Here is a 15,007-nt window from a genome sequence, read left to right on the forward strand (position 1 = left end):
GAGTATTTGAGAGATTGACATAACACCTTGAAGTTTCTGCTTCCTCATCTGTGAAATGGGGATGGTATTACTGATTCTGTAGAGTTGAGTGTGTTGTGGGGAATTGAGATAATTTGCATAAAGGCTTTGGCACAGTGATTGGCACACAGTGTGCCCAGACAAGGTGACTGATGTGACTTAAACACCCTTCCATCCTGGGGTACCAGTTTTCAGCCCCATCTGTGCCCTAGAGTCCCCTGGTGCCCTCAGCTGTATAGAAATCTTTGCAACTCCATGGACTGTAGCCCTCCAGGCTCCTCTGTCTATGGAATTTTTCCGGCAGTGGGTTGGGTTGTTATTCAGTTGCTAAGTCGTGTCTGACTCTTTGTGACCCCATAGATTGCAGCACACCAGGCTTCCCTGTCCTTCACTATCTCCCAGAGTTTGCTCAAACTCATGTCCACTGAGTCAGTGATGCCATCCACCCATCTCATCCTCTGTTGCTCCCTTCTCCTCCTGCCCTCAGTCTTTCCCAGCATCAGGGTCTTTTCCAATGAGGCGGCTCTTTGCATCAAGTGGCCAAATATTGGAGCTTCAGCTATAGTATCAGCCCTTCCAATGAATATTTAGGGTTGATTTCCTTTAGGATTGACTGGTTTAATCTCCTTGCTGTCCAAAGGACTCTCAAGTGGGTTGGCAGGAGCCTTCAAAACATGATGCTGGGGCCCCGTGCAAGGTCAAGCGAATCAAAAGCTCTGGAGTTGCTCCCGTGTTAGCATTAATACTGTTGTCTTGATTTGTTTTTATCTATGTCTGCCCCCGTCCTTGTGCTCCCACCCCCTGGCCTTTCCCAGATGCAGTTATAGCTGGAAACCAGTGCTTCAAGGTATGTCCAGCTCTTTGCTCCAACATGAAATGACCCCATTCTGTTGAAACTTTTGGGAATTTATATTTTCACTTTAGAGTTTTTCTGCTTCCTCTTTCTGTTTCTCTTAAGAGCAGCTAGCATTTATTAAGGCTTTACTGGCTCAAAACCTGCCTGGACCACCCCTTCCACCTGGACCACCCCTGCCCGGCGCCTGGCCCCAGGCAGCCTGGGAGCACCCTTTGGGGAGGCGTTGATGGTCAGGGCCCTGTGAGTGCCTGCAGTATACAAGCCATCTTCAGTTTTGGATCCTGGGTCCCTTATGGCCTCTCCCTGTTCCTGGCCCCACCCCCTGAACCCCCTTTTGATTTTCCTTCGTCCTTCATCAGGCCCAGAACCTGTACCTGTTTGTTTGTGTGATGATATACCACTATCACCTTGACCTCTGATTGCCCAAAGGAGGTGTTCATAGACCTGGGAGCAGACGGGCCCCACGGCACCCCTGGAACCTTGGGTCCCATCATCATTTGCCTCTTGTACAGATGCAGAAATTGGGGCACAGAGAGGTTAAATCATTTGCGCAAGGTCCTCAGGAAGCGGCAGCTCCCGCCTGGGTCTGAGATCTGGTCACTTGCTGCCTCCTGACTCCCATCATGCCCACTGCCCTGAGAATCGCTGGCTTCACACAAGCTGTTCAGTCCAGGAAGCCAGTAATTACTTTTAAAATAAAAAAAGGATTGTGCGCTAAGTAAATAAGCCTCAATTCCCTACGAAATATTATTTCCTCTCCTCTTCTTGACAGAATAAGCACAGCAATTATTTTTCAACAGATACAACTGCTGGTACAGAAAGTCTGAAGGTTGCCCTTCTTTCAATTCTCAATTTAGAAAATTAATTAATTCCCAGGCCTGGGGTTGTCCTGATCATGGCATCAGATATGTCGTCCTTGTAGGTCTGAGTCTGTCCTGGTTGTTTCCAGCTGCTTATTTGACCACAGGGAAAGATGGAAGGAGGCAGAAACATCTCAGGCGCAGGGCTAGGCCTCCAGGGTCAGGTACCTGCCCTCCCTCCTGTTAAGAATCTGGCCCAGCCTGGAGCCAGACAAGCTGTGGATGGGCTCCCAGGGTATGGGGCCTCTCTGCCAGCTGGGGAAGAGGGTGTCTGAGGACGGGGGGACAGGAGCATACAGGCAGGGCTGCTTAGCAGCGGGGAATACTGAGTCAGATGGGGACGAGCCACGTCTTTCTGAGAAGCCTGGGGAAACTCTGAGTCAGCCGCACACCTCGACCCCAGCTGACACACTTGGGCAGCCCTGCATCCAGGCCTCAGGAGAACAGCGCCACGGGCAGCAACTTCATCCCAGTGATACCCCATCTTCAAGAATCATTTTCCACATGGACAGGATGCATGTCCATTCCCCAGACAAAACCAACGAGCTCATCTCAGAGCTTAATTTGCCTGTGACTACATCCCTGAAATCATGCATGATCCATGTCCCTGAATTTTTTTTTTTAAATCAATGCTTCACGTCCCTGAGAAGAAGGCTTGCTTGTTGTGATGGAGAAATAGCTTTGCAGCCACTGAACTCTGAACCCGCTTCCAGGAAACTCCAAGCTGGGAGGATCTGGTTACATAAATCCTCAGGCTGCCAGGTTTTATTTATACAAACCCTGACGCAAGAGCCATGTGGTTCAGCACCCTACAGATTTCTGGTTTCTCATAGCGCCTGTTGCCTGTCCCTAAGGGGGGACTTTTAATTGGATTTCTTAAGAGGCATGGGCTTTCCAGGTGGCTCAGTGGTAAAGAATCTGCCTGCCAGTGCAGAAGATGCAAGAGAAGCAGCTTCAATCCCTGGGTTAGGAAGATCCTCTGGAGGAGGAAATGGCAACCCACTCCAGTATTCTTTTTTTGTTTTTAATTTTATTTGTATTTCTTTCTTTCTTTCTTTTTTTAACACCAAAGCGTTTTCGTATTGGGGAATAGCCGATTAACAGTGTTGTGATGGTCAGGTGAACAGCAAAGGGACTCAGCCATACATATACATGCATCCACTCTCCCCCAAGCCCCCCTCCCATCTAGCCACTCCAGTATTGTTGCCTGGGAAATCCCATGGACAGAGAAGCCTGGTGGGCTATGGTCCATGGGGGCACAAAGGGTTGGACACGATGGAGTGAGTGCACACTACCACCGAAAGGCAGCAGCCAGGTCTACGGAGCAGAGTGTGTGGATGGAGTAACTTAGGGCCGACCGCATAGCAGGAGATGCGACTGTAGCTTGGTGAGAGGCTGTCTTGCCCAGGGGCACCTGCATCACCGGGTTTGAAGCCTCATTTCTGGTCTCATGTAGGTATTAGGGTGCCCTTGGGAAGAGGTTCGGTGTCTGAGAAGTCAAGTCTATTGCAGACGTCCCCTGCAGACCCCAAGGAGAGCCTTGTGATGTTGCAGACAACATAGGTGGCACTAGGGGTAAAGAACCGGCCTGCTGATGAAAGAGACAGAAAAGATGCAGGTTCGGTCCTTGGGTCGGGAAGACTCCCTGGAGGAGGGCGCGGTGACTCACTCCAGTATAGTGTGTGTATATATATCCCTCTGTCCATGGGATTTCCCAGGCAAGAATACTGGCGTGGGTTGCCATTTCCTTCTCCAGGGAATTTTCCCAACCCAGGGATTGAACCCAGGTCTCCTGCATTGTAGGCAGATTCTTTACTATCTGAGCCACCAGGGAAGCCCACCTTTCCCCTTAACATACTGTATTAATTTTTTTTTTTGGCATATAGTTAACTGTAGTTCAATGGACATGAACTTGGACAAACTCCAGGAGATAGTGAGGGTCAGGGAGGCCTGGCATGCTGCAGTCCATGGGGTAGCAGAGAGTCAGATGTGACCTAGCAACTGAACAACAACAGCAATTGATTAAGAATGTTGTGTTAGTTTTTAGCTGTACAGCAAAGTGATTCAGTTTCACTTATACATACACACATATTAATCTTTTCAGATTCTTTTACCCTATAGGTTATTCCAGAATCTTGAGCAGAGTTCCCTGTGCTATACAGTAGATCCTTATTGATTTTCTATATTATATATAGTAGTGTGTGCATGTCCATCCCAAGCTCCTAATTTATCCTCCCCTCCATGTTTCTCCTTTGGTAACCTTAAGTTTGTTTTTGAAATCTGTGGGTCTGTTTCTGTTCTGTAAACAAGATCATTTATATGATTTTTTAAAATTAGATTCCACGTAAGAGTGATATCATATGCTGTCTGTCTTTGTTTGTCTGACTTACTTCACTTAGTATTTTAATTATTCCTTTAAGACTAGTTCTCCCCCGTCAGAGTTCAGTGCAGAAATAGTTGTATCCACCTTTGTTGGTTGAAGGCGCACAGTCTGAATAGCATCAAATCCCCACCCTTGTTCACTTTACATCAAACTGGGACATCCGGGGGTGCTGCTGCTTAGTACCAGGTAGGGCCACCAACTGTCTGGGTTTGCCTGGGACTGAGGAATTCTTCAAGAAGAAGAACTATGGACGGAGGTTCTTGACATTGTACAGGAGGCAGTGATGAAGACCATCCCCAAGAAAAAGAAAGGCAAAAAGGCAAAATGGTTGTCAGAAGAGGCCTTACAAATAGCTGAGAAAAGCAGAGAAGCTAAAGGCAAAGGAGAAAAGGAAAGATATACCCATCTGAACACAGACTTCCAAAGAATAGCAAGGAGAGATAAGAACGTCCTCCTCAGTGATCAATGCAAAGAAATAGAGGAAAACAATAGAATGGGAAAGACTAGAGATCTCTTCAAGAAAATTAGAGATACCAAGGGAACATTTCAGGCAAAGATGGGCTCTATAAAGGACAGAAATGGTATGGACCTAACAGAAGCAGACGATATTAAGAAGAGGTGGCAAGAATACACAGAAGAACTATACAAGAAAGATCTTTTTGACCCAGATAATTAGTGTGATAACTCACCTGGAGCCAGACATCCTGGAATGCAAATCAAGTGGGCCTTAGGAAGCATCACCACAAAACTAGTGGAGGTGATGGAATTCCAGTTGAGCTATTTCAAATCCTGAAAGATGATGCTGTGAAAGTGCTGCATTCAATATGCCAGCAAATTTGGAAAACTCAGCAGTGGCCACAGGACTGGAAAAGGTCAGTTTTCATTCCAATCCCAAAGAAAGGCAATGCCAAAGAATGTTCAAACTACTACACAATTGTACTCATCTCACATGCTAGCAAAGTAATACTCAAAATTCTCCAAGCCAGGTTTCAACAGTATGTGAATCATGAGCTTCCAGATGTTCAAGCTGGATTTAGAAAAGGCAGAGGAACCAGAGATCAAATTGCCAACATCCATTGAATCATCAAAAAAGCAAGAGAGTTCCAGAAAAACATCTCAGTTCAGTCACTCAGTCATGTCCAACTCTTTGATACCCCATGGATTGCAGCACGCCAGACCTTGCTGTCCATCACCAACTCCTGGAGTTTACCCAAACTCATGTCCATTGAGTCAGTGATGCCATCCAACCATCTCATCCTCTGTCACCCCCTTCTCCTCCCACCTTCAATCTTCCCCAGCATCAGGGTCTTTTCCAATGAGTCAGTTCTTCCCATCAGGTGGCCAAACTATTTGAGTTTCAGCTTCAACATCAGTCCTTCCAATGAATATTCAGGACTGATTTCCTTTAAGAGGGACTGGTTGGATCTCCTTGCTGTCCAAGGGACTCTCGAGCATCTTCTCCAACACCACAGTTCAAAAGCATCAATTTTTCAGTGCTCAGCTTTCTTTATAGTCCAACTCTCACTTCCATACATCACTACTGGAAAAACCATAGCCTTGACGAGATGGACCTTTGTTGGCAAAGTAATGTCTCTGCTTTTTAATATGCTGTTTAGGTTGGTCATAACTTTCCTTCCAAGGAGTAAGCGTCTTTTAATTTCATGGCTGCAGTCACCATCTGCAGTGATTTTGGAGGCCCCCAAAATAAAGTCTGACACTGTTTCCACTGTTTCCCCATCTATTTGCCATGAAGTGATGGACCAGATGCCACAATCTTAGTTTTCTGAATGCTGAATTTTAAGCCAGGTTTTTCACTCTCCTCTTTCACTTTTGTCAAGAGACTCTTTAGTTCTTCTTCATTTTCTGCCGTAAGGGTGGTGTCATCTGCATATCTGAGGTTGATATTTCTCCCCACAGTCTTGTTTCCAGCTTGAGTCAGCTCACCATTTCACATGATGTACCCTGCATATAAGTTAAATAAGCAGGGTGACAGTATACAGCCTTGACGTACTCCTTTCCCAGTTTTGAACTAGTCCTTTGCTGAACCAGCAAGCTGTTGGTTCTTGATGTGCATGCAGGTTTCTCAGGAGACAGGTAGGGTGGTCTGGTATTCCCATTTCTTTAAGAATTTTCCACAGGTGGTTGCGATCCACACAGTCAAAGGCTTTAGAGTAGTCAGTGAAGCAGAAGTAGATGCTTTTCTGGAATTCCCTTGCTTTTTCTATGATCCAACAGATGTCAGCAGTTTGATTCCTGGTTCCTCTGCCTTTTCTAAACAAAACTTGAACATCTGGGTGTTCTTGGTTCATGTACTGTTAAAGCTTAGCTTGAAGGATTTTGAGCATTACGTTGCTAGCCTGTGAAATGAGAGCACTTGTGTGATAGTTAGAACATTCTTTGGCATTGCCCTTCTTTGGAAGGCCTTTTATTCTGACTCAAGGACCAGACTTAAAAGTCAAAGGTTTTAAGTGGAACCTTTTGGAAATCAGTGCGATGGTTATGTTGGCATCTTGATTCCATCCCATACCTGCCTTCTCTGATAGGGGGTTGTTCAGGGGGAGCTGCCTGATGTTTTGAGCAAGGATGGTAGACTAGCAGGGTGGGGGACGGGAGGGAGGGGCAGCTCTGGAGGGTAGTTTGAAGGCTTCTTGGAGCGATGAGCGATTGAACTTTAAGAAATCTCTGGACTAAACTCCATAATGGCTGTATCCATTTACATTCCCAGCAACAGTACAAGAGGGTTCCCTTCTCTCCACATCCTCTCCAGCATTTAGGTTTGTAGGCTTTTTTTAACGATGGCTGTTCTGACCGGTATGAGGTGAGAACTTCATTGTGGTTTTGATTTGCCTTTCTCTAATAATAAGCAATGTTGAGGTTTTTTTTTTTTTCCATGTGTTTATTAGTCATCTGTATATCTTCTTTGGAGAAGAGATTGAACTTTAAAAAGAGAGTAAGGGGGTGGAGGGCCTGGACACTTGTTCCAGAGGAGTCTGAAAAGTGCCAAGCTGGCTGAGCCTGGGGTGTGGAAACGCTGATAAGGCAGCCTGATTGCAGGGAGGATGTGGTTCCAGGGGAGATAAGAGCGGGGGCGGTGATTTTTTCAAACGGTAGCCTCAGGTCACCCGCTGGTTTCTGAGAGGCCCAGTTGGTTGCCAATCTTGGCACCCACTCGCCCCCACCGCTAGCGTCTGATATTCAGTGTGCCTTTCCTGATAAAGCCTTTCACCTCAGCCTTCATCCCGCCATGGAGTAGGGGTGGTTATCCGCATTCCCAGGGAGGAATCCTGCACCCGACAAAGGCAAGTCACTAGGGTTAGTCACCAGCAAAGTCCTTCCGTCATCCCACCCCGCTCTCTGTGGGTCCGATGGGAGCTTAATCAAGTCCTGTTTCTTTTGTGTGCGCATGCGTAGTCATTTCCGACTCTTTGCGACCCCATGGACTGTAGCCTGCCAGGCTCCTCTGCCCGTGGAATTTCCCAGGCAAGGATGCTGGAATGGGTTGCCAGTTCCTACTTCCGGGGATCTTCCTGACCCAGGGATCGAACCCAGGTCTCCTGCGTTGGCAGGCAGGTTCTTTACCACTGCACCACTTATGAAGCCTGTTTATTTTGTACTTTATCACGTCTTCAAATAACACAATGTCCTCCTTTCAGTAAAATTCTGCAAGGAGTTAGATGCCTTTCCCATGTCTCCATGGCACAGGAATCTTTCTCAGATTGCAGGTATGTATACAGATACGTGTCCACCGGGCAGGGTAACTTCAAAGACCAGCCCTGTTCAACATTTTCCTTAGAAGAATCCGTAGCCCAGTCATTGACAACAATAATGGACAGCAATTTAAAACTTTATTGAAGGCTCTTAAAAAAAATCAAAGTGTGAGTGTGTGGTGGGCATGTATGGTGTGTGTGTGTGTGTGTGTGTGTGATGTGTGTATGAGTGGTGTGTGTATGTGTATAATATTCATCATTGGAGAGCTGGGACCTGGGATGTCAGAAGGCCCCACATCAGGGCTCAGACCCTACCGAGTTGCAGACATGGGGGAGACAGCAGCCCTGGCTGGCTCTGTTCCACCACGCCTGCCCACCTCCCCCAAGAAGGAAACCTATCCCAGGGCGTCCTGTAGAGAGTGGTCCAGGACTTCACTCATTGGCAGCTCCTCCCTTTCATTTTCTCATGTTGAAAATGGGTGGTGATGTCCAGTTAAGGAAAATTCCAAGTGATTTGTCTTCATTAATCATCTGAAAAATGAATAGGGCAGCCAGATGACTTTCCTGAGGCTCCTTATCAACGGGCTGGGTGATGAGGCTGAGGTTCGCTTAAAGGGCCTTCCTGGCTTCCCTGGGACTGTGTTCACAACCGTGCTGTTTCCAGTATCCAGAAGCCCGGCACGGCCCCTGAGCCAGACGCAGGGGATGGGTGGGTGCTGCTTCCAGGGCGTTTGAGGAAATGTAATGTCAGAAGAGTACAGAATACCAGAACTAGCACTGATCACTCATTTTCAGCCCTGTGAGACAGTTTTTATTTTTATTACTTTTAGGGATCAAGACACACATTCTGGGGCTTCCCTGGTTGTCCAGTGCTTAAGACTTCACCTTCAATCCAGGGGATATGGGTTTGATCCCTGGTCAGAGAGCTAAGATCTCACATGCCTCATGGACAAAAAATGAAAAACATTAAACAGAAGCAATATTGTAACAAATTCAATGAAAACTTTAAAAATGGTCCACATTATATATATATAAAAGGACACACTTCTGTTTCCAGACAGATAAGAAACCAGAGGAAGTGATTAAAAGCTAAATAACATCAGGTTATACAAACTGATCTTATGTAAAAAAAAAAAAAAAAAGACATTTGGAGACTATGTTAATAAAATTTTCTGTTTAAATGTCGGTTTAAATATCTATTTTTAATTTTAATCATACTTAAAAAATAGTGTTACCTAGAGCACTTCAGAGTTCCCAAACTGAAATATATACTTATGCATATTCATATATATTAAAAGTTGTTGTTCTTCACTAACTTGTGTACAACTCTTTGTGACCCCATGGACTGCAACACAACCAGGCTTCCCTGTCCTTCACTATATCCCAGAGTTTGCTCAAACTTGTGTCCTTTGAGTTGGTGGTACCATCCAACCATCTCATCTTCTGTCACCCCCTTCTCCTCTTGCCCTCAATCTTTCCCAGCATCAGGGTCTTTTCCAATGAGTCAGCTCTTCTCATCATGTGGCCAAAGTATTGGAGCTTCAGCATCAGTCTTTCCAATGAATATTCAGGATTGATTTCCTTTAGGATTGACTGGTTGTATCTCCCTGCAGTCCAGGGGACTCTCAAGAGTCTTCTCCAGTACCACAGTTCAAAAGCATCAATTCTTAGGCACTCAGCTTTCCTTATAGTCCAACTCTCACATCTGTACATGACTACTGGAAACACCACAGCTTTGACTATACGGACCTTTGTTGGCAAAGTGATGTCTCTGCTTTTTACACACACTTATTGTTAAAACCTTAAAAAAATTCAGAAGTGTGTACGGTAGAAATAAAAGCTTCTTCTTCCTTTATGATTCTAATTTGTATCTCTAGAGCTCAATTTACTTTTTTATCTAAATGGGTGACATCATGCCTATGAGTCCCCAGCATTTTCCTGATTAACAATAGCTAATGGAAATCTGTACAGAATACTGCTATGCAGCCACCTGTATTTCTTATCCCATGCACAGTATTCTATTATATGGCCGTATCATAATCTATTTAACCAAGTCTTTTCTGCTGGCTATATCAGGAAACATTGGCTGCAAGTATCAGTTGGGCTTCATAAAGAAAGCTATTGGCCTTTATAACTGAAGTTCACAGAAATGGTGGCTTCAGGATGGGCTTAATCCAGTGATTCTAGCTCCATTGGTTGTTTCTCTGTTATCTTTGCCATTTGTTTCCCTGTGATATGCCCTCCTCTACATGTTGGTTTTCTTAAGAAGGTAATTTCCCCCTCATGGTGGCAAAATGCTTGTTATAGCAACACCAGGCTTTACAACCTCACAGCAGAAAGAGAAAAAAACCAAACACTTCTCCTTACATGGCAAGGAAGAATCATTCAGTTCGTCTTGGTTATTTATTGTTGTTCAGTTGCTAAGTTGTGTCTGACTTTTTACAATCCTATGGACTGCAGCACACCAGGCTTCCCCGTCCTTCATTATCTCCTGGAGTTTGCTCAAACTCATGTCCATTGAGTCGGTGAGGCCATCCAACCAGCTCATCCTGTGTCACCCCCTTGTCCTTTTGCCTTCAGTCTTTCCCAGCATCAGGGTCTTTTCCAGTGATTCAGCTCTTCACATAAGGTGGCTGAAGTATTGTATCTTCAGCATCAGTCTTTCCAATGAATATTCAGGACTGATTTCCTGTAGAGATTGGTGTGATCTCCTTGCAGTCCAAGGGACTCTCAAGAATCTTCTCCAGCACCACAGTTCGAAAGCATCAATTATTTGGCACTCAGCCTTCTTTATGGTCCAACTCTCACATCTGTTTATGACGACTAGAAAAACCGTAGCTTTGACTATGTGCACCTTTCTCAGCAAAGTGATGTCTCTGCTTTTTAATATGATGCCTAGGTTTGTCATAGCTTTTCTTCCAAGGAGCAAGCATCTTTTAATTTTGCAACTGCAGCCACCATCAGCAGTGATTTTGGAGCCCCAACTGCTTGGTTGGTTGGACCCCTCTTTTTCTAAAAAAAATTATTTATTTTTTGCTGTGTTGAGTCTTAGTTGTAGCTTGTGGGCTCAGTAGTTGCCATGAACAGGCTTACTTGCCCCATGGAATGTAGCATACCAGTTCCTGGAAAAGGGATGGAACTCAAGTCCCTTGCATCAGAAGGCAGAATCTCAACCACTGGATCACCAGTGAAGTCCCCCTCCTTGACCAACGACTGGTCAGGGGTCATCTTTCATGGAAGCATCTGGGCCATACCTCCTCCACAGGGGTCCCCTAATCTCAGTCCAAATTCATCAGGATTATAGATGCTGTTTAAAACACCAGCCTTGTACTGTACACACAGAGCTATTTATTTGCACAAAGACCAGTTTGGGATAAACTCCTAGATATAAAATTGCTGGGATAAGTGGAGGGCAAGTTTTATATTTTGCTTGATACTGATACTTTGTCCTTTCAAAAAGATTTCAACAATTTACACTTTTAACAGCTGTGCCTGTTTCCGTATATTTTACTTCCTTGGTTATTAGGAATCTTTTGCTGCTGCTAAGTCGCTTCAGTCGTGTCCAACTCTGTGCGACCCCATAGATGGCAGCCCACCAGGCTCCCCCATCCCTGGGATTCTCCAGGCAAGAACACTGGAGTGGGTTGCCATTTCCTTCTCCAATACATGAAAGTGAAAAGTGAAAGAGAAGTCGCTTAGTCAGGTCTGACGCTTAGCGACCCCATGGACTGCAGCCTACCAGGCTCCTCCATCCATGGGATTTTCCAGGCAAGAGTACTGGAGTGGGGTGCCATTGCTTTTAGTCTCTATCAAAGCATGTTACCTCCCTATTATGCCAAGTTATATTTCTTTGATTATTGGTAATCCTGAACATAGTTTTCTTGTTTGTTGGCTGTCTTTCTTCTTTTTCTGTGGCCTGTTTATTCACATCCTTTGCCTAGTTTTTGCTTGAATTTATGGGACTGGTTCGGAGAAGGCAATGGCACCCCACTCTAGTACTCTTGCCTGGAAAATCCCATGGACGGAGGAGCCTGGTAGGCTGCAGTCCTTGGTGGCGCTAAAAGTCGGGGACGACTGAGAGACTTCATTTTCACTTTTCACTTTCATGCACTAGAGAAGGAAATGGCAACCCACTCCAGTGTTCTTGCCTGGAGAATCCCAGGGACGGAGGAGCCTAGTGGGCTGCCATCTATGGGGTCGCACAGAGTCGGACACAACTGAAGTGACTTAGCAGCACGGGAGTAGTTAGTTTGAGTGTTAATCCTTTGTTGGTAGTCTTGTGTTGCAAACACTTTCCCCCAAGTTCTCATCTGGTTGTTAACCTTTACTTTTCCCCCTCATGTCCACAGATTTTCACTTTCCTGTAGCGGACATTTTAAGTTATTTTCCTTCACAGGCTCTGAGATTTTTTTTTAATTATTATTTATTTCTGACTCTGCTGGGTCTTCATTGCTGTGTGTGGGTTTTCTCTAGTTGCAGCAAGTGAGGGCTGCTCTTTGTTGAGTGCATGGGGTGCAGCGCTCATTGTGGTGGCTTCTCCCGTTGCCGAGCACAGGCTCTAGGCACCTGGGCTCAGTAGTTGCAGGACGTAGGCTCGGTAGTTGTGGTGCAAGGGCTGAGTTGTTCCACAGTGCATGGGGTCTTCCCGGATCAGGGATTGAACCCATGTCCCCTCCCTTGGCAGGCAGATTATTATCCACTGTGCCACCAGGAAAGTCCCCAATGCTGAGAAGTCCTTCTGTTGAGGATTATGACAATAATCCTCTTTTGTTTTTTTCATTTTTATCTCTGAACTATCAAAGATGTATTGAGTTGGCCAGAAAGTTCAAGGTTTTCTGCTAAAAGCCTATGGAAAACTCAAAAGAACTTTTTGGCCAACCCAGTATTTGTTGTCAAGAGTGTGGATTAGAAGTTGGGTTTGAATCCTGGTCTGTCTGACCCACCAGCCACCCTTGCCTCCCTGCTGTAGTCCGCGGACAGAGAGCTGTGCTGTTTCTCTCCTCTGCTGGCCGTGTGTTCGCACAGAAGTAACCCCAGGGCCACATCTACACACACACTCCCTTCCTCTCTCCCTCCCTCCCTCGCTCCAGGGCTTTACATGTCAGGACAAGACCAGGATTTGTCATCCAGCCCCCAGTGAGCCGAGAAACACTGCCAAAGAGCTGCTGGAAGGCTGTTTCCACAGCACGGGGACCACAGAGCTGCCTTCCAGCCAGTCCTGAGCTTGAGCCAAACAGGTGGATTGCTCTGTTGGAAACACCTCCTGGGGTGGTGAGTATAATACTTCTTCTCTCCTTGGGTCCTGGGATATCAGGATACCTTTTCCCTCTCGTTGCTTTTTTCTAAATGTTCCTGTTTGATCCAGGCAAGGTCTGATGGGTCTTAAGAATGCATGAATATCAAGCACTTGGAGAACTTAATAAAAGGCAGATTTCTGAGGTCCCATTCCTGGTGCGGCAGGTCTGGGTCCAGAGTGCAGAGACTACGTTTATTCATTGCTGTGGTTCCCAAACCCTGCCTCCACTAATTCTTTTGTTGAAATCCTAGGTCCCAAAGATGCTGGTTTTAGTAGGTGGGGACTCAGGGAACCCTAAGATGCAGCCTTCGTGAGTAGGGTCAGCGCTCACAGGAAAGAGTCCCCACCGAGCTCTCTGGCCTCTTCTACAGAATTTTGAGAAATGGCTTAAAATACTGAACACATGATGGCCTTCCTTGGAGTCCTTTCTTGGATGTCACGTGGATAAAATGTTATTTTGCAATAACCAAGGTCTGGCCTCCTCTTGTCTTTCCAAGAGAGGAGACAACAGGGTTCTCTTTAAAAAAAAATTTTTTTTAATTGGAAGATAATTGCTTTATAATATTGTCTTGGCTTCTGCCATATATCAACATGAATCGGCCATAGGTATACATATATCCCCTCCCTCTTGAAACTCCCTCCCGCCTCATCCCACCCCTCTAGATCATCACAGAGCACCAAGTCTGAGCTCCCTGAGTAGTACAGCAAATTCCCACGGGCTGTTTATTTCACATATGGTAAAGTAGATGTTTCCACGCCACTCTCTCCTTTCGTCCCCCGCCTCCTTCCCTCTCCATGTCTACAAGTCTGTTCTCTAGTCTGCGTCTCCATTGCTGCCCTGCAAACAGGTTCATCAGGGCATTCTTATAAATTCCGTATATATGCGTTAATATGCAATGTTTTTCTGACTCACTTCCCTCTGACTTACTTCACTCTGTATAATAAGCTCTAGGTTCATCCACCTCATTAGAACTGAGCAGTGCTCTCTTTTAAAAGTCACTGTTCATGATCAGCAAATCTCTAAGCTCAAAGAAAAGAGGCAAAAACAATCCTACTTATGGGTAAAAAGCATCTTTCCTTACATGGTTTCATCTGCCCTTTCTCAGAAGCCCCGGAAATTGACATCAGCAATGACCCTATTTTACGATAGAGGTTGGAGGAGCAAGCAGGTCGAGTGACTTATTCTCGAGGTTAAACAGCTCCTAAGTAGCTCAATCTGTTCTAAACCTGGTTGCAGTTGTGTTCGTTGCGCAGTCATGTCTGACTCTTTGTGACCTCATGGACTGTGGCCCACCAGGCTCCTCTCTCCTTGGGATTCTTCAGGCTAGGATACCGGAGTGGGTAGCTATTCCATTCTCCAGGGGATCTTCCCTACCCAGGAATCAAAGCCAGGTCTCCTGCATTGCAGGCAAATTCTTTACTGTCTGAACCACCAGGGAAGCCCCTTTAAACCTGGCTGTACCCTCTTTAGATCCATGTTCTTTTCACTTTATCAGTGATGAACAGCACATGGTCTGCAGCTTTGCAATTTAATTTCAGATTTAGTTCTTAGATTTAGTTTTGATGCTTCTCAAAGGAGTTGGAAGGTTATTGCTAGCTGTCTCAGTTATCTATTGCTGTGCTATCACGCCCGCCCCTCTCCACACCTCTACCCTGAAATCCAGAGACACAACCACCATGTTATCTTCTCTTGTGATTCTGAGAGTTGGCTGGGATCAGGTGGGAAGTTCTCCTGTTCCATGTGGTGTCAGCTGGGCTGGCAGGGATCCATATGGTCTTTGCCCATGGCTGCCATCTTGGTGAGGGCAGTTGGAGGGTGGACTCACTTGGCAGGCTGAAATGGCAAAGCCCATCCCTTGTGCCATCATCTCAGAGTCTCCACACGGT

General features: G+C 45.8%; 1 protein-coding gene across 1 annotated transcript in view; it reads left to right on the forward strand.

Moving 5' to 3' along the window:
* The first annotated feature begins 7,324 nt into the window (after window positions 1–7,324).
* Window positions 7,325–15,007, forward strand: part of IL1R1 (interleukin 1 receptor, type I) — a 137,664-nt gene continuing 129,981 nt past the window's right edge. Inside the window, exons 1-2 of the mRNA XM_010829669.1 lie at window positions 7,325–7,416; window positions 12,915–13,095. The gene's annotated coding sequence lies outside the window, so the exon portion shown is untranslated. The remainder of the gene's footprint in view (window positions 7,417–12,914; window positions 13,096–15,007) is intronic.

Source organism: Bison bison, unplaced genomic scaffold (genome assembly GCF_000754665.1).
Source record: "Bison bison bison isolate TAMUID 2011002044 unplaced genomic scaffold, Bison_UMD1.0 scf7180017864508, whole genome shotgun sequence".
In the NCBI taxonomy this organism is placed as follows: Eukaryota; Metazoa; Chordata; class Mammalia; order Artiodactyla; family Bovidae; genus Bison; species Bison bison.